This window comes from Carettochelys insculpta, chromosome 10 (genome assembly GCF_033958435.1).
Source record: "Carettochelys insculpta isolate YL-2023 chromosome 10, ASM3395843v1, whole genome shotgun sequence".
In the NCBI taxonomy this organism is placed as follows: domain Eukaryota; kingdom Metazoa; phylum Chordata; order Testudines; family Carettochelyidae; genus Carettochelys; species Carettochelys insculpta.
Genome location: NC_134146.1, coordinates 29771576 through 29786297, shown reverse-complemented (window position 1 = coordinate 29786297; position 14722 = coordinate 29771576). Strand labels below are relative to the sequence as shown.

The 14722-nt window shown below is 44.5% G+C and overlaps 1 long non-coding RNA gene across 1 annotated transcript; it reads left to right on the top strand.

Annotated features, from left to right (window-relative positions):
* Nucleotides 1-378: 378 nt before the first annotated feature.
* On the top strand, nt 379-11890 carry LOC142018466 (uncharacterized). Its single transcript, XR_012646831.1, has 3 exons — nt 379-731; nt 1977-2085; nt 11421-11890. It is a non-coding gene; the product is annotated as an uncharacterized LOC142018466 (long non-coding RNA).
* The last annotated feature ends 2832 nt before the right edge of the window (nt 11891-14722 follow it).

Sequence of the window (14722 nt, the reverse complement as noted above, 5' to 3'; positions counted from 1 at the left end):
CTCTGTTCTCTGACTTGCTCACCTTGATAATATTTTTCTGATTTGTCAACACTGATTACTATTTTTGGTTCTCTGTGCCTTAAATATTGAGTCTGTTCTGGTATGGCTATGATCTGAAGAAGTGGATCTGTCCCACAAAAGCTCATCATCTAATAAATTATTTTGTTAGTCTTTAAAGTGCTACTGGACTGCTTTGTTGTTTTGATAGTACATAGACTAGCACAGCTATCTCTCTGTTATTTTATATTGAGATGCCGCTGGTGAGTGGGGAAGTATAGTCTCTCTGAGGCACCAGGAAGTTGTGCGTAATTTGCACAGCTAACTGGATGGGGGCTCGAACTAATTCTGTATTGTATCAATGGACAGGAACTCCTACTTGATGAACCAGGCCCTGATTGCTTCTGGCTTCAACTGGCGGAAGGGTTACGATTAGAACACTACCACCTCCTCTTCACAGGCGTACTCTGGAATGAGTACAATATCTTCTTGTCCCTCCCTCTGCCTTGGGTGCTGGTGCAACTGTCACAAATCTTAACACCCAGTTTGAAATGCTGCAATTTTACAACTTGGCTGAGGCAGTGGATAAGGCCATCAAGTGCAAGATGAACTCAGTTATCAATGTGCTGCAATATAATAGTAGGAAGAGGGGTTCTAGCTTTCCCTGTTAGATGATCTTTGTCAGTAATTACACCTCTGCTGATTCCAGGTGATCATCAGGCTCCTTCCCATAGGTGAGTGGCAATATGAACAGACACACCCAGCTAAATCCAAAAGCAGTGCTGTCTTGTACTGAGCTAGCATTAAATAGTCAAGTTCTGGGAGGGAGTGGCTGTCTAGTAGCTTAATATTTGTGTTAAATTTTGGCTTCAGGTGTGCAGGGTAGGGGGACTATCCATCCTGTATTTGGTGGGATGGTCCCATATTTGAGATGCCAAAAAGATGTCCCTACTTATTTTTTAAAAGGAACTAATTGTCCTGTATTTGGGCCCTCCCCCCGCTGACCTTTTCTGCCAGCAGCTGCTGGCCAAAGAGCACTAGGTCACTTCCCCGAGCCTTGGGGAAGCAGGAGCAGCACAGGTGGCTGCCGTTCCTTCAGAGCTCAGGGAGCGCCAATGGCTGAGATTCCCCCAGGGAGCACTGGAGGTTGCAACTTCCCCGGGGCTCCCAGAGAGCACCAGCAGCTGTCACCTCCTTGGTGGAGCCAGGAAGAGACGCCCCTCCCCCACCATATCTCCATGTCCTGTATTTGGGACAGGACATATGGTCGCCCTAATGCAGGGGCTGTCAGATTCTTTTTTTTTTGTCCCCTTTTACATTTTTTATGCAACACTAGTACATTCACCAACAATGACGTACATGGCCGATAATGTTTGATATAATCTTCTGCCGTGATATTAAAGAAATCCATGAAAGGCTAAGGAACACTCATAGCAGAGTGCAGTGAAGGATATAATGTGTCCCTTTCACATGGCAGTTATTTTTAGTGATCATGGATTTTGTGCTTCTGCTGAAGGCACAGCAGGCAGGGTTACCCAATATGCTATATTGAAACCATATGGTCAGCTGTTGAGAATTTGTTTCCTACTGCAGAAATCAAAATGCAGTTGCTACGGAGTGGCAGATGGCAGCCACAAGGAAACTGAAATGCCAACTGCATGGTACATGGGATTGAGCCCACATTTTGCAGCTTGTTAAACGTGTTTTAAGAAATCAATTTAACACTCATCTCTGCTTCAAACCCATAACAATAGCCATTGCAAGAAAGCTTCCAGACAACTCAAAGGAAGATGGGATTTCATGTGCCCGCCCTGATTCAAACAAAAATGGTCACTTACAGCATTTACCAATCACGTTTTGAAACCATTTTGCTTGGTAGAAATGACTCTTTTTTTTAAAAACAAAAATGAAGAATATTTGTTCAAAGATCTTGTGTGAAACTGGAGCAAAAGGTGACTGTGACTTATTAAACTACACAGGAAGAACTGCCCTCCTTCAGACAGGATGTATGTCTTGGTGGAATGCCACAGGAATGCATATGGCTAACAGATGGCAGAAGGAGGGGGGAAAGAGGCCTAAGTTTGCAAGGTAAAACCACATGTTTCTGACTTCTTTTCTCTAACTGAACAGCTGCTGGGCATCCTCAGATTTGGGCAGCACAGCTGATCTGGCTTTGAGAATTTCAGCAGCACAGTAGATGGAGCCAGAAAATGTATACAACATAACTGCATGAATGTTAACTGCATTGTGTTGTGGGCTGTTAAAGGGTTCCTAAAGTCTGGGTAAAACCCTGCTTTTCAAAGACATGCCTCTCCCACCGCTTGGCAGTGTTGCTTGATATATAATTAATTTAAGGCCCAATTCAGCTGGAGTGTCAGTGAAACCAAACCAGCTGTTGGGAGTGCTCCAAATCTTACTAATTTTAAAGGGCAGCCTGAACTACTAGCAAGATGTTTCATTCCATGTTCATGGATTCATAGATTACAGAGCTAGAAGGGTGATCAAAGCTGTGGTCATCTGATCAGCCTTCCTCCATAACACAGGCCAAGGGACTTCCTGGAATTAATTGAATTGGCATATATCTTTTAGAAAAAAAATGCAATCTCTATTCTTTTTTTTTTTTGATGAAACTGAGAAAGAGCCATGTTAGATATCCAAGTGTCTAGTTAATCCAGTTAATTGCTTTCGCTGATGCAGAGTGCATGGCACAGATACCCCAAATAGAGTTATTTGGGACATTTTAAAGCAGAATTCTGTTTCTACACTCATAGGAGGTTTGCGTTTCAGTCCCAAATTATGGAGAAAGTGCATGCACCTCCATGTGCTATACAGATGTGATTCAATTGCGTCCCTAGCGTCTGTTTGTCAGAAGCTGGAAATGGGTGAGTTTGGAGGGATCACTTGATTACCTGTTCTGTTCATTCTTCTGGAATACCTGGCATTGGCCTCTGTTAGAAGTTAGGATACTGGGCTAGATGGATCTTTGGTCTGATGCACTATGGTCAGTCTTATGTTAAAGTGACTATATTTTCCTTGGGAGCAAAAGGAAAGGCCACTGAGTTCTTTTGGTGGGTCCTTGCTGAGGTGTCTGTTCAGGACATTAGCAATCTTTCACCTTGCTCCCATCATCAGGAAGAATTCTGAACCTTTGAGCTCTTCTACAGCTACAAAAGTTTTCAAGCTCTGACTGAGAATCTCTGTAAGTCATCCAGATCTTCTTATGTTGTCAGATCCTCATTCCCTCAAATACAAGGGGAAGTATTCCTGAAGCTCTCTCATGTCTTGACAGATTTGGTGGAGAGGATGTGCACCAGTACAGGAAATATGGTTGTGACATTGATTTTAACTCTGCCCATAATTATCTGTGTAGCAGCATAATGTTGAGAGTTGGCAAGTGATGTATGAGAGCTGTGTGTGTCCACAGGAGTGAGCAGTATTCTGTGCCAGAGTAGACAAAGGCCAGTGAATAGATGCACTGAGTTTTTGCAGCGGCTCTCCAGGTCACTCCTGTCAGCTTTGGGGTGATAGTGACATACATCTTTATTTTTGGAATTTTTCAGGTGCTGGTGGTATGTTAGGCTTTGATATAAGTCACACCAAGATATTTTGGGGTGCAATCATGTGCTATCTGATGGCCACAGAAGTCCATGCACACTTAGCCATTTGATTGTTTATTTGGGATTCTGCCACAAGAGTGGTGGTGGTTCTTGATTTTAGCTGCCAACATGCCTTGCATGGTAATAAGTTCCTTGGCTAGCATTTGTCGACTGGTAGGTAAAACCTGTGTCTGTGTGGTTAGAGCAATATCATCAGCACAGACAAATTTCTACAACGACGTTTGTAAACGTCACTTGTGTAAATATTAAATAGGATCAGCACACAGATTAATCCCATTATAGGCTCTGGGAGTGAAGGTGTATGAGCTGAGGAAGCAGTTGGTGTTCTCATCCATCCTTCCTGTCAAGGGTCAAGGCCCAGGCAAAGACAGGCACATACTGGGGATGAAAGCATGACTGAGTAGATTCTGTCACAAGGAAGACTCCTGCTTCCTCGATCATGGGACGCAGTTCCAAAAACTATCACTGAGCAGAGATGAGATCAGCCACTCAAGGAAGGGCAAAGTATGCAGACTAGAAAACTAGGAAGGTGGGCTTTAAACTAGATTCAGCAAGGGCATGAGACCAATGCTCACAGTAAGTCCAAAACATGCAGACCATGGTAAAGGGTCAAAATTTGGGTGGAACATCAGCAATCATAACAGAGACAAGAGGGAAATCTAATGAACATCTTAATGTTTATACACTAATGCAGGAAGTACAGAGTATAAACAAGACAGCTGGCAATACTAGTAAATATGCACAGTTGCACCATAGTTGGTATCACAGATTGAGAAGGTGGGAAGATTTGCATGACTGGAATATTGGTTGGGAACAGTACAGCATGTTCAAGGAAGGCAACACAAGGAAAAGTGAAAGGAGAGGTAGCTTTGGTAAACTAAGGGTCGACACTTGCAATAAGCATGAGGCATAAGTATGGGCAGACCTGTTTAAAGCCTCTGGGTAAAGATAAAAGGGGTGAAAACAAGGATGATGTCATGGTAAGGGTGCACCTGGCTAACCAGGAAGAAGAGGTGGATGAGGTTTATTAAAAAACAAACAAAAGCTAACAAAATCTTCCAACGTCCAGGAGTTGGTGGAGATGGGTAGTTGCAGTCTCCTGCAAATTTACATGTCCCCCTGCCTCCCGCCCCCAGCCTCTGTTAGGAAAATAATGCAGCTACAAATGGACTGACAGAACTACAATAACCCTGCATAATTATGTGTGAGTAGTCAATTCAAAAGAGCTTCGTACCTCTCTTTCACCACTAGATGACAATGTTTAGCAAATTTACTTCTAGTGGGACTTCTGACACTGACAAGACCAAATCCACATGGCTGTGGCTGATAGGGAGATGCTGAAAATCATTTATGATGAGAGAATTGTTCTTGTTTAGTGCTGTGAGATTGGATCTGAGTCCACACCTTCATGTTTTAATTGTGTTGGCATATGCTGTTGAATGGATAGATGAGAGGGTGAGCTAAATTTCAATTAATGAGAGCTATCTGTTAAAGTCACGGAGGGCTAGAAGTCATGAGTTTCCTCACAGGGAAGACTGCAGTTCATCAGCCCAGTTCCCGTCGACTGCAATAACTGCTGAAAGTTTAAGAGCACAGAGATGTGTTTCAGCTTCCTAGCAGAGTCCTTCAAAACAAAAACACACTGTGAGAGTTTGACTTTGTTTGTCTGACATTTTTTTCAGAAAAAGGCAGTGACTTGGTTGTGCCCAGCCCAACACTTGGCAAAAATTAAGAAGAAAAAATTAAATTATTTTTGCCTCGAGCCTCAAAAATCTTTAGGCACTTAGCTCTCATTGAAACCACTGGGAGTTGGGTACTTTGGAAGATCTGGGCCTTTGGTATTATGACACCTGATTTAAGGCAATGGTGTGACCTGAGTATTACTCCCCCTCCCAGTTTGCATGTCTAGTCTGAATTTTTTTTTAAAATGTTATTAAATCCTAGAGTGCAACTCTTTGCCCCTAGAGGTACTTTGTGAAGATGCTGTAGTTGAGATCATTCTCCCCATTGTACACACAGGGACACAGAGGCACAGCTTGGACTTCTCCTGGGTCATGTCAAGCTGTCTCATCAGCTCCTGCACTGGCCCCCTCCATTACTTCTGGGATTGAGGGGCATGACAGGCATAAAGTGTGTGTTGTAGAGTGGAGCTACACATATCCTTCAGCAGAGTAATGTAAAGCAGTCCCTTAGCTACCCTAACTGCTACCACAACGAGGGTTAACACAGACTGGACTTCAGAGGCAAGGAACCATACTAGGACCCCTTGCTCCTACTCCTAGCTCTCTTCCACTAACTGGAAAAATCCCAGCTCTAAATCCTAAACACGATGTCTGTGCACACTTTACATCTCATCATTCACGTTTTTTTTTTAAAGAAAACCAAAAACATGCTCCTCCTTGAGCTATTCAATTCACACATGAAAACCCCACATTAAGAAACAATCCCTTGCAATGAAAAGCTGTCCTCTGAGTGCCTAGTGTGCCTTTTAATTATACCTACTGCCTATGGGACCTGCATGGGGTTAAAAAGATGAAACAGCAGGAGAATTTGTTTTACCGAGGTAGAGAGAGTAATTCATACTAAACAAACGAAACTGGTCCCACAGTTTTGTAGTCAAGTGACGAGCCCTACTAACATTGTGGCCCTCCAAGAATTTCCCAGGCAAACAGAGGAGAACATGAGCACATGGTGAGAACAGCTGGCCAGCAGCCAACAAGGAAGAGAATAACAAACGAAACTGTAGATAAAGGGAGGATTCTGAGAGCCCTAGATACTCATGAAAACAGTAACACACATTTCCAGGATGTAAATCAGTGTGAAAATATGGAAGATGATAAAAGGAAACTAAGTGGAGACTGATGTCAAGGATGAACTTTCAACCCAATGGCCTTTAGCTATTTGGGCACTGGGCACTGCTGTTGCTTTGCAGTGTAGGATTTTTATTGTCATGCTTCAGGAATGGTTGGTGCATGCCTCGACTTCAGTGACTTATATCAGTGTTTCTCAACCAGGGCTACATGTACCCTTGGGGGTACACGGTTTTCCAGGAGGTACATCAACTCATCTAGATATTAGCCTAGTTTTACAACAGGCTACATTAAAAATACTAGTAAAATCAGCACAATCTAAAAGTTTATTCAGACAATGACTTGTTTCTACTGCTTCATATGCCTTATGCTGAAATGTAAGTACAGTCTTTCTATTCCAATTCATTTACTTGATGATAAAATGGCAGAAAGTCAGCAAGTTTTCAGTAGTAGTCTTCTATGATATTTTTGTATTTTTTTTAATAAATAGTTTTTAAGTGAGGTAGAACCTGGTAGTATACAAAACACATCTGACTCATGAAAAGGGTACAGTAATCTGAAAAGGTTGAATGGCACTTGTTTCAAGATCTTAGATTACCTTAGGCCCATGTTTCTCAACCAGAGGTATGCAAGAGAAGTCTGGGGTAAAAATACTCCTTTTTAACATATATATATATATAGTGTGTGTGTGTTTAAAAGGGGCACTTTATTAAAAAAAAAAAAAAAAAAAAAAAAAAAGGTTGAGAAACACTGCCTTAAATGTTAAAAAGGAAATAAATGAGTTGCAGCAAACTGGTTGAAATCTGAAGTGTCCAGAATGTTTTATTTTGGCCCAGTCTCCTGTTCTGTAAAGTCTCTCCAGCCACAACCTACACTGCTCTTTTTAAACCAGAAAGTGTGGAACCAGTACTAAAGGTAGGCAGAGAATGTTACACTGATACCATAGACATCTGGCTTGAAGGCCTAGCAAAATCCTACCACCCTTGCTCAAAGTAACACCAGGCACTGTCCCATTTATTTCGAAGCTATTCAACATGAGTAAGGATGGTAAGTATAACAATATCTGGTCCTTTATGGGCTCTGTAGGAAAATCTTAGAAATAAGCAACCAAAACAAAACAAAAATTCCTTTATACTGAAATAGTCTCTCAGCCTGAAGGGCCTGGAAAGCCCTTCACAGCCACACACCTAGAGCACCACTGAAGCCCAGCCTGCCCTTTGCTAGAAAGGGGTAATCAGTTGACAGCTCCCCAGTGGGAAGAGGGAAAATTGAGACTAAAGACACTTGGGAAACACCCTCCCCCTGCTCCCAACCCCCAGACTTCTAAAATGTGACTGAAGAACTTTCATGTCTACACAGAGAAGACAAGTCTCGTGCTGGAAACCAGAGGATGCACATACATAAAAATTCCCTGAGCTGTAGCTTATCTACGTCAGAAGAATGAAGGGTCGGTAGATCCTGCAGATCAGGAGCCTTAGCTAGTTCATACATAATGTTAGAGCCCTAAGCTGTGTCTTCCAGCTTCCCAGAGAACAGGAGAGACAAAGATGAATGGCAAAAGTCACAGACTGTCTAATCTCATTGTAGACAGACTTCAGCTCTTTAGCGCTCTGAAAGCAGCAGGACCTGGGGTGGCTGTGTGCACATAACAGATTGTTCTGACGGGCGAGCGCACTGCCAGCTTAGACAGGGCTAAGGAGAGCGAGAAAGCAAGTGTCAGGAGATGGACACCATGTTACAACCCTGCACTCTGAATCTCTGCACGAGCTTCTTTGTCTCCTCTGCATTACGCATGGCCCTCGTCCTCACTCTCAAGGTCCTTTGCAGCTCTGCACCTCCCTGCTCTCCTGCTGTTGCTGCATTGCTCCCATTCTGCCCGTGACATCTGCCATCAACTCCCTTTTGTCCTCTCCTGTCACCGCTCACATCACACGTTCTTCTACACACGAATCCCCCTTCTTGAACTGAACCTTAAACGAGGGCGCCCTGGCAGGAGGGCCAGGGAGAAGGGGCGGAAGCCATGCATACTGGAAAGCCGCTTGCTCTTCCTCCCCTTCCCCTGAGTATGAGGGACCGAGGGGAAAGTACACAGACTGCAAATTACTCTTCTGCCCTCTCTCCTCACCATCAGGAGCAAGCAGCATGCACAAAAGCTTGGTACCTCCCCTTTGCTCCCTGATAGCCAGGGGAAGGGGAAAAAGAGCAAGCAGCTTCCTGGCACACATGGCTGCTGCCCGCTCCTGCATCCTCCCGCAAGGGTGCCCTTGACCCTAGGCCAAACCACTCCTCCTTCAAGTCCTTCTCCAGACCCACTCCTGGCATGAGATCTCACAGAAATTAGCCACCCCATAGTAACAGCCCTTCTATTATATTACTGGCAGATAAATTTTAAAGTCTAAAAAGTATGTTCATCATCCATAGGCTCATCATGGTTCTCCACCCATCATTTGTGATACACATTGTAAATTCTTTGGGGGCAGGAAATCAAACATTACTAACCCAGGGGCAGAGCCATAAAGTAATTTATTTAACTAACTGGCTTGAGGACCATAAAACACAAGCAGCCCAAAGAGAGAAAATTTTCAAGGAACCCTGAAGAGCTGTTGCTGGTGAAGTCCCACAGTAGATTTCTTGAGTGCTATATGGCTGGGACATTTTGCATGTTTACCGCTAATACCTAACATGAAAGCATTGCAAAAGGAACAGCACCAACTCAGCCCCATACAGAAAGACCCAGAGCATTCATTGAAGGGCTAAACAAACAGCAAATTCAGTTCAGTCCAGATAACTGTAAACTAAAGAACCTTGGAGAAAAGAATACAGAGAGGAAATGTCTTGTCAGATGGAAACATGCATCAACACAGACAGCAGGAAAGAGTTTGGGGAGTAAGTGTGGGTGGGGGAAAAAAAAATCCCTAACTCCTTTCCCCCTTTTGTGTAACTTCAACTAAGGAGACAAATGCCTCTACATGCATCAGAGTGGGAACATGCCATAAACCACTGAGCCATTGCCATAGAAGGCTGTTATGAACAATGTGTGATGCATCCAGCGTTGCTCACGCAATGTACCTATAAAAAAGTTACAGGCGGTGCTGAGCTGAAGCACCAGGATGCCATTAGGACTGAGCGATTCAAACGTACATTGCCAAGACAGGTCAGAGCATGAACTCTTTCCCCACCCTGTTTCCTAAGGCCATCTAAGTCTGTGCCTTTGGGGAGGTGGGTGTGTGTGGCTCTTTCACATGGCATAGCCCTTGAATGATCTTGTCTCTATCATTCTAGGGCAGATTGGCTCTGCCTCTTTTCACAGAGAAGTTTCCTACTGAGATTTGCTCTGGTTTCCTGGTGGTGTGGGAGGCAGGATTAGAGTGTTTCAGAGACGTTGTTTGGATTCATGGGCCTTTCGCGCCACACCTGTAGCTGTGCCATGGAAGCCACGGTGCCACTGGTACCATGCTTCAGTTGGCAGCAAGATAAGTCCAGTCCCTTGTGTTGCCTGACAATTTTTTTTACCCTTTGGAATCTGCTGCTGGGGCTGCCCGGGTTTTGGCTTTTATACCTCCCAGCGAGCAGGCTGCTGGCACTGGTCAGGGCTCAAGAGAACAATAAAAGGAGCCTCAGGAAATGGAAGCGGTTTCCTGCCGGATGGAGGGCAACACCACAGCTTTGCTCTTGGCTGAAGACTTATACTGTTGCTGGGGTGGTTTTTTTTAAAGGGGCAACAATTGGAGTAGCAGTGACATGACTTCATTAACAACACCACCCTACTGCACCTTCTGCGTGAGGATCTCAATGCACCTTACGCATGTAAGGGAATGTAGCCCTGTAACAGCTATGTGGGGCAAAGGCCATTAGCCCCATTTTACTAGAGGGTAAAACTGAGGCTTCGGGAGGTTAAGCAACTTGCCAAAGCTCTCAGAGCAAGTGGGAACCAAGGACACCGATTTCCTGACTCCAAGTGCTGTGCATTAATATAAGAGCTCATGACTAACTTGCAGTAAAACAAGATTTTTATGGTCCTTTAAGAAGTGCATCGAATTTGTCAAAGAAACATCATTCTCCCATCGTCCTCCCTTCTCTTGTTCCTAAGCTGCTGCTGTTTGTCTGCAATCAGACAATGAGCACCTAATACAGGCGGAACTGGCCTTCAGGGCACTGGGGCGTTACTATAAGAAATAAAACATTCATTTATTACAGAAAATCAATTGTTATAAGCAGGTATAAATGATGTGAAAGACTTTGATAGGGGACTGTGGGCTAATAAATAGCAATGCACAGATAATGGCTAATCTAACTTTGCAGCACCCTGGGGACAGATGTGGAATGTTACTGTCCCCATTGGACAGAGAAGGGTAAGTTAAAATTAATGGCAGAGCTGGGGTAGAACACAGGACCTCCTAAAGACGATGTTTACAGTGCAGGTCACCAGACAGTGGTTCCTTTCAAGGTTATTGTAACCTCCCTGCTTCCAGCTCTGGTTTAGCAGGCTGCAATGTGTATATACAGGGTGAACCTCTCCAGTCTGGCGCACTCTGGTCTGGCAACATCTGTGGTCCAACATGGTTTTAGTTAGCTGGATATCCAGTTATCATTGGTGTGGCCAAGTTTCCTGTGGTCCCACAAAGTTTGTCTATAGCCACCAGTGCTGGTTCTCAGTGTTCTGTGCTATTTAGCTCTAATTTACCCCAAATGCCATCTAAGAGCCCAGCAAGCAGTGAAAATGCTGGTAATGCCTCTGGTGGTTTGGCAAATGCTCTGGTTCTGCACCAGTAGGTCTCGAGGGTGCCGGACTAGGGACATTCACCCTGTAACAACTTTGGGGGGGAACATTTGCTGTAATGGTCGATAAGCTATTTATATGTAACGAGCTTCCTCTCCCCCAGATGCTGGGTTGTAGGTGGGTGTGGTTTGGGGAACAAGACTTGAAGTATGGTATTCTTTTCATGTGACCCCACCCTCCACCACTGCTTTACATCTACATTTTCCATTGTTCCAGTTCTCAGGAGAAGCTCTCCCATGGATGAAGGCTGCTACTGTGAATACTCAGGCTTGGTTTTCGCGTTTGCTCTGCCCTGGCCCTCTTGTATGACTTGGGACAAGCTACTGTAGTCTTTACTTCAGTGTTGCTTTCTGTAAACGGGGGCAATACATTTCACACATCCCAGAGAAAGTGCGTGACAAAGGTTTTTCTGGTGAGAAGTGCAACATATTAGCATTGTCGCAGTTTGTAATGCTTGTAAAAGTGTCTGATGTGAAAAGTGCTGTGGCAATGTAGGCCGACCATTCACTGTTCACGAATAGATTTATGTTTTGCCATTTGGTGTTCAAGAGACTGGACTCTTCAAAGTCTCTGTTTTTGTGAATATGTCTCTTCACAGCATTAATAGCTTGTTTTTAATCAAAGACGAGTACAGTCAATGGAAGGAAAGCAGTTAGGTAAGACAATAGATTCTATTTTAAGCTTCTAACTAACCTTAACCAACAGTGTATTTAAATAAAACATTTAATACTTAGCAGGAAAGTCCTAAAATATTTACAGCTGGAAGAGTAGGGTGCTCTTTTTGTACCTGCAAAGAGCTGCCTTCCTGAAAATAATGAAAGGCAGTCTATGAAAACTCAAACTCTTTACACTGGCAGAAATGGATTTGCTTGAAAGGAGATTGAATACAGAACCACAATGACAGCAGCAATTTCTGTGTCTTGCAAGATTTCCCAACCTACAGGCACATGTTTATGGCTTGCCTGAAGAAGAGCTCTCTGAGCAAGCATCAAAGCGTCTCTCTCTCTCTCTCTCTCTCTCTCACACACCACCTTTTTTAGTTTTTAGCACCTCGCCCACCTTGTCTCTCTAATATCCTCTATGAGAACTGAATACAGCTCACCCTTGTCATTCTGCATTTTGCTCTGTAGGTGGAAGTATTGCAAAGCAGTCACAGACACAGAGAACAACAAGAAGGCCTGTGGCACCTTATAGATTAACATATTTTGGAACATAAACTTTTGTGGGCAAAAAGCTTTGCCTTTGAAAGCTTATGCTCCAAAATATCTGTTAGTCTATAAGGTGCCACAGGATGTCTTATTCCTGAAGATACAGACTAACACGGCTATCTCTGTGATACACAGACACACAGGCTCTTTTACATGCTTGGAGGAATAAAGTTCTGTAGCTGTGCTCTCACATCATGCAAACTCTGCTTTCCTTTTCTGGGAGTGATGCGCTGCTCAGATAAAAGCTGTTCAATGCAGTATGGAGGAGTCTCCCCAGCCAGGCTGCTCCTGGTACCCTTCCCTGTTCGTTGTGATGATGCACAAATTCTTTCTCTGGTAAATGAGTTGGTGTAAGAAAGAGAGGGAGGGTGATGGAAAGACAGACAAAAATAAGTAAATAATCTCTCTGCCAAATGCGCAGCCCTGTCTCTTCAGGATTATTCAACTTCCTGAAGGGGGGCGTTTTGAAGAGGGTGGAGAGAGGCTGTTCTCAGTAATGACAGATGGCAGAACAAAGAGCAAGGGTCTCAAGTTATAGAGGGGGAGGTGTATGTTAGATATTAGGAAAAAACTATTTCACTAGGAGGGTGGTGAAGCACTGGAATGTGTTACCCAGAGAGGTGGTGGAATCTCCATCCCTGGAGGTTTTTAAGTCCTGGTTTGGAAAAGTCCTAGCTGAGATGAGTTGGTTGGGGTTGATCCTCCTTTGGGGCAGGGGGGGCTGGACTCAATGACTTCCTGAAGTCTTTTCCAGCCCTAGGAGTCCATGATTGTGGCCACAGGGTGGGGAAAAGCATAAGGAAAGAAAGGCGTTTTGTCCAGCTTTCATACGCTGGTCAGCACCAGCTCTAGTTTTTGTAGAGTCCTTTGGAGACATAAGAAATACAGGCTCCTCCCCCATCTGTGACAGCACCTGCCCAGCACTCACCTGGTGTATTTATTACACCTGGTATTTATTACACCAGCCTCCTTCCCCCACAGGACAGCAAGTGTGTTGAAGTTGTGGGGGCTGTAGCTAAACCAGCTAACTAACAAGGCACATAAGGCTTGTAGGTGTGAGAATTGAGAGGAAAAGCTCTTTGGCTGTCCTGTGCTCTGACAGCCTGGGTTAAAGCAGTGGTTTTTCAACCAGAGTGCCATGAGAACCGTCCAAGTGTGTTGTAAAAGGTTGTCTATTTCCCCTCCCAGTGGTTCTTTACAGCAGCACTGTGAGGGAAAATGCCAACCTTGCAGGACCTTGTTTGCACTGGGAAGCAGCAGAAATGCTGCTTCCCGGCTTGAACACGCTGGCGGGGAGCCCACTCCCACTCCCTGCTGTGGCAAAGGGGAGGGAGGGTGAGTGGGTGGGCAGAAGCCTATTGAAACTGGGACAAGGTTTAAATGCTGTGTCCTGACACCAACAGGCTGGCAGAAGGGGGACCCTGCGTTCAGTGGTTATTTGTTTACTCAACATCCCTAGCATGGCATTAAGCAGATTTTGAAAATGTGTCTGTGCTCACTGTCTAAGACGGTGTATCCTGTGGTGGGTTTGAAACATGAATGCATTTGATCCTCGTTTAGCTTGTTATATGCACTGCTATGTTGCAAACCTCTCTAGTAAGACTGTCAGCATAGTAAATGTAAGTAAATGTGACCTTTATGAGCAATCAATTCAGCAGAAGAAAGTGGGTGTGCCATGGAACTGTTTGTTTCATTGAATTGTGCCGTGTTACTGAAAGGTTGGGAGCCACGGGGTTAAAGGATTACTGACAGAGCAGAGTGGGTGCTGAGAGAGCAGGAAGCTCTGTGAGTGGAACAGTCAGTCCCTGATGGCCTTGGGGCCCTGTGCAAGCACACAGCAGACATTGTACTTAGATCAAGCCTGTTTGTGGCACCACACCTGATGACTGTCTCTGTGATGGTCCTTTCCACAGGAGTTAGATCATTTGTGTGCCTGGAACAACACCCCGCCTCAGAGCTCTCAGCGGAGGTCTTTATTCTAAAGTTAAATAGATTGTCTCACTGACTTAAAAATGCTGTTATGAATTTCTAGACAAAAATTTAGGCAGACCTTTGCAAATGGACGTTACCTCAGGGAGGGAGCTCAGACTTCTGAGGCAGATGCAGATGCCCTGTAGGAAGTAGGCCAGGGCTTAGGGGGCTTAAGTAAGAGGTGATGTAACAGTGAAGAGTGGGATGCCACTTAACCGCAGTGCTGAAGCTGAGCCTGCCATCTCTGTGATCTCCAGGCCTCCCTATCTCAGCTGCCCTGCCACACGTAGCATTTGCGCAAAATTCCTCAGGGATTCAGGCAGCTGCCCAGCACGCAGG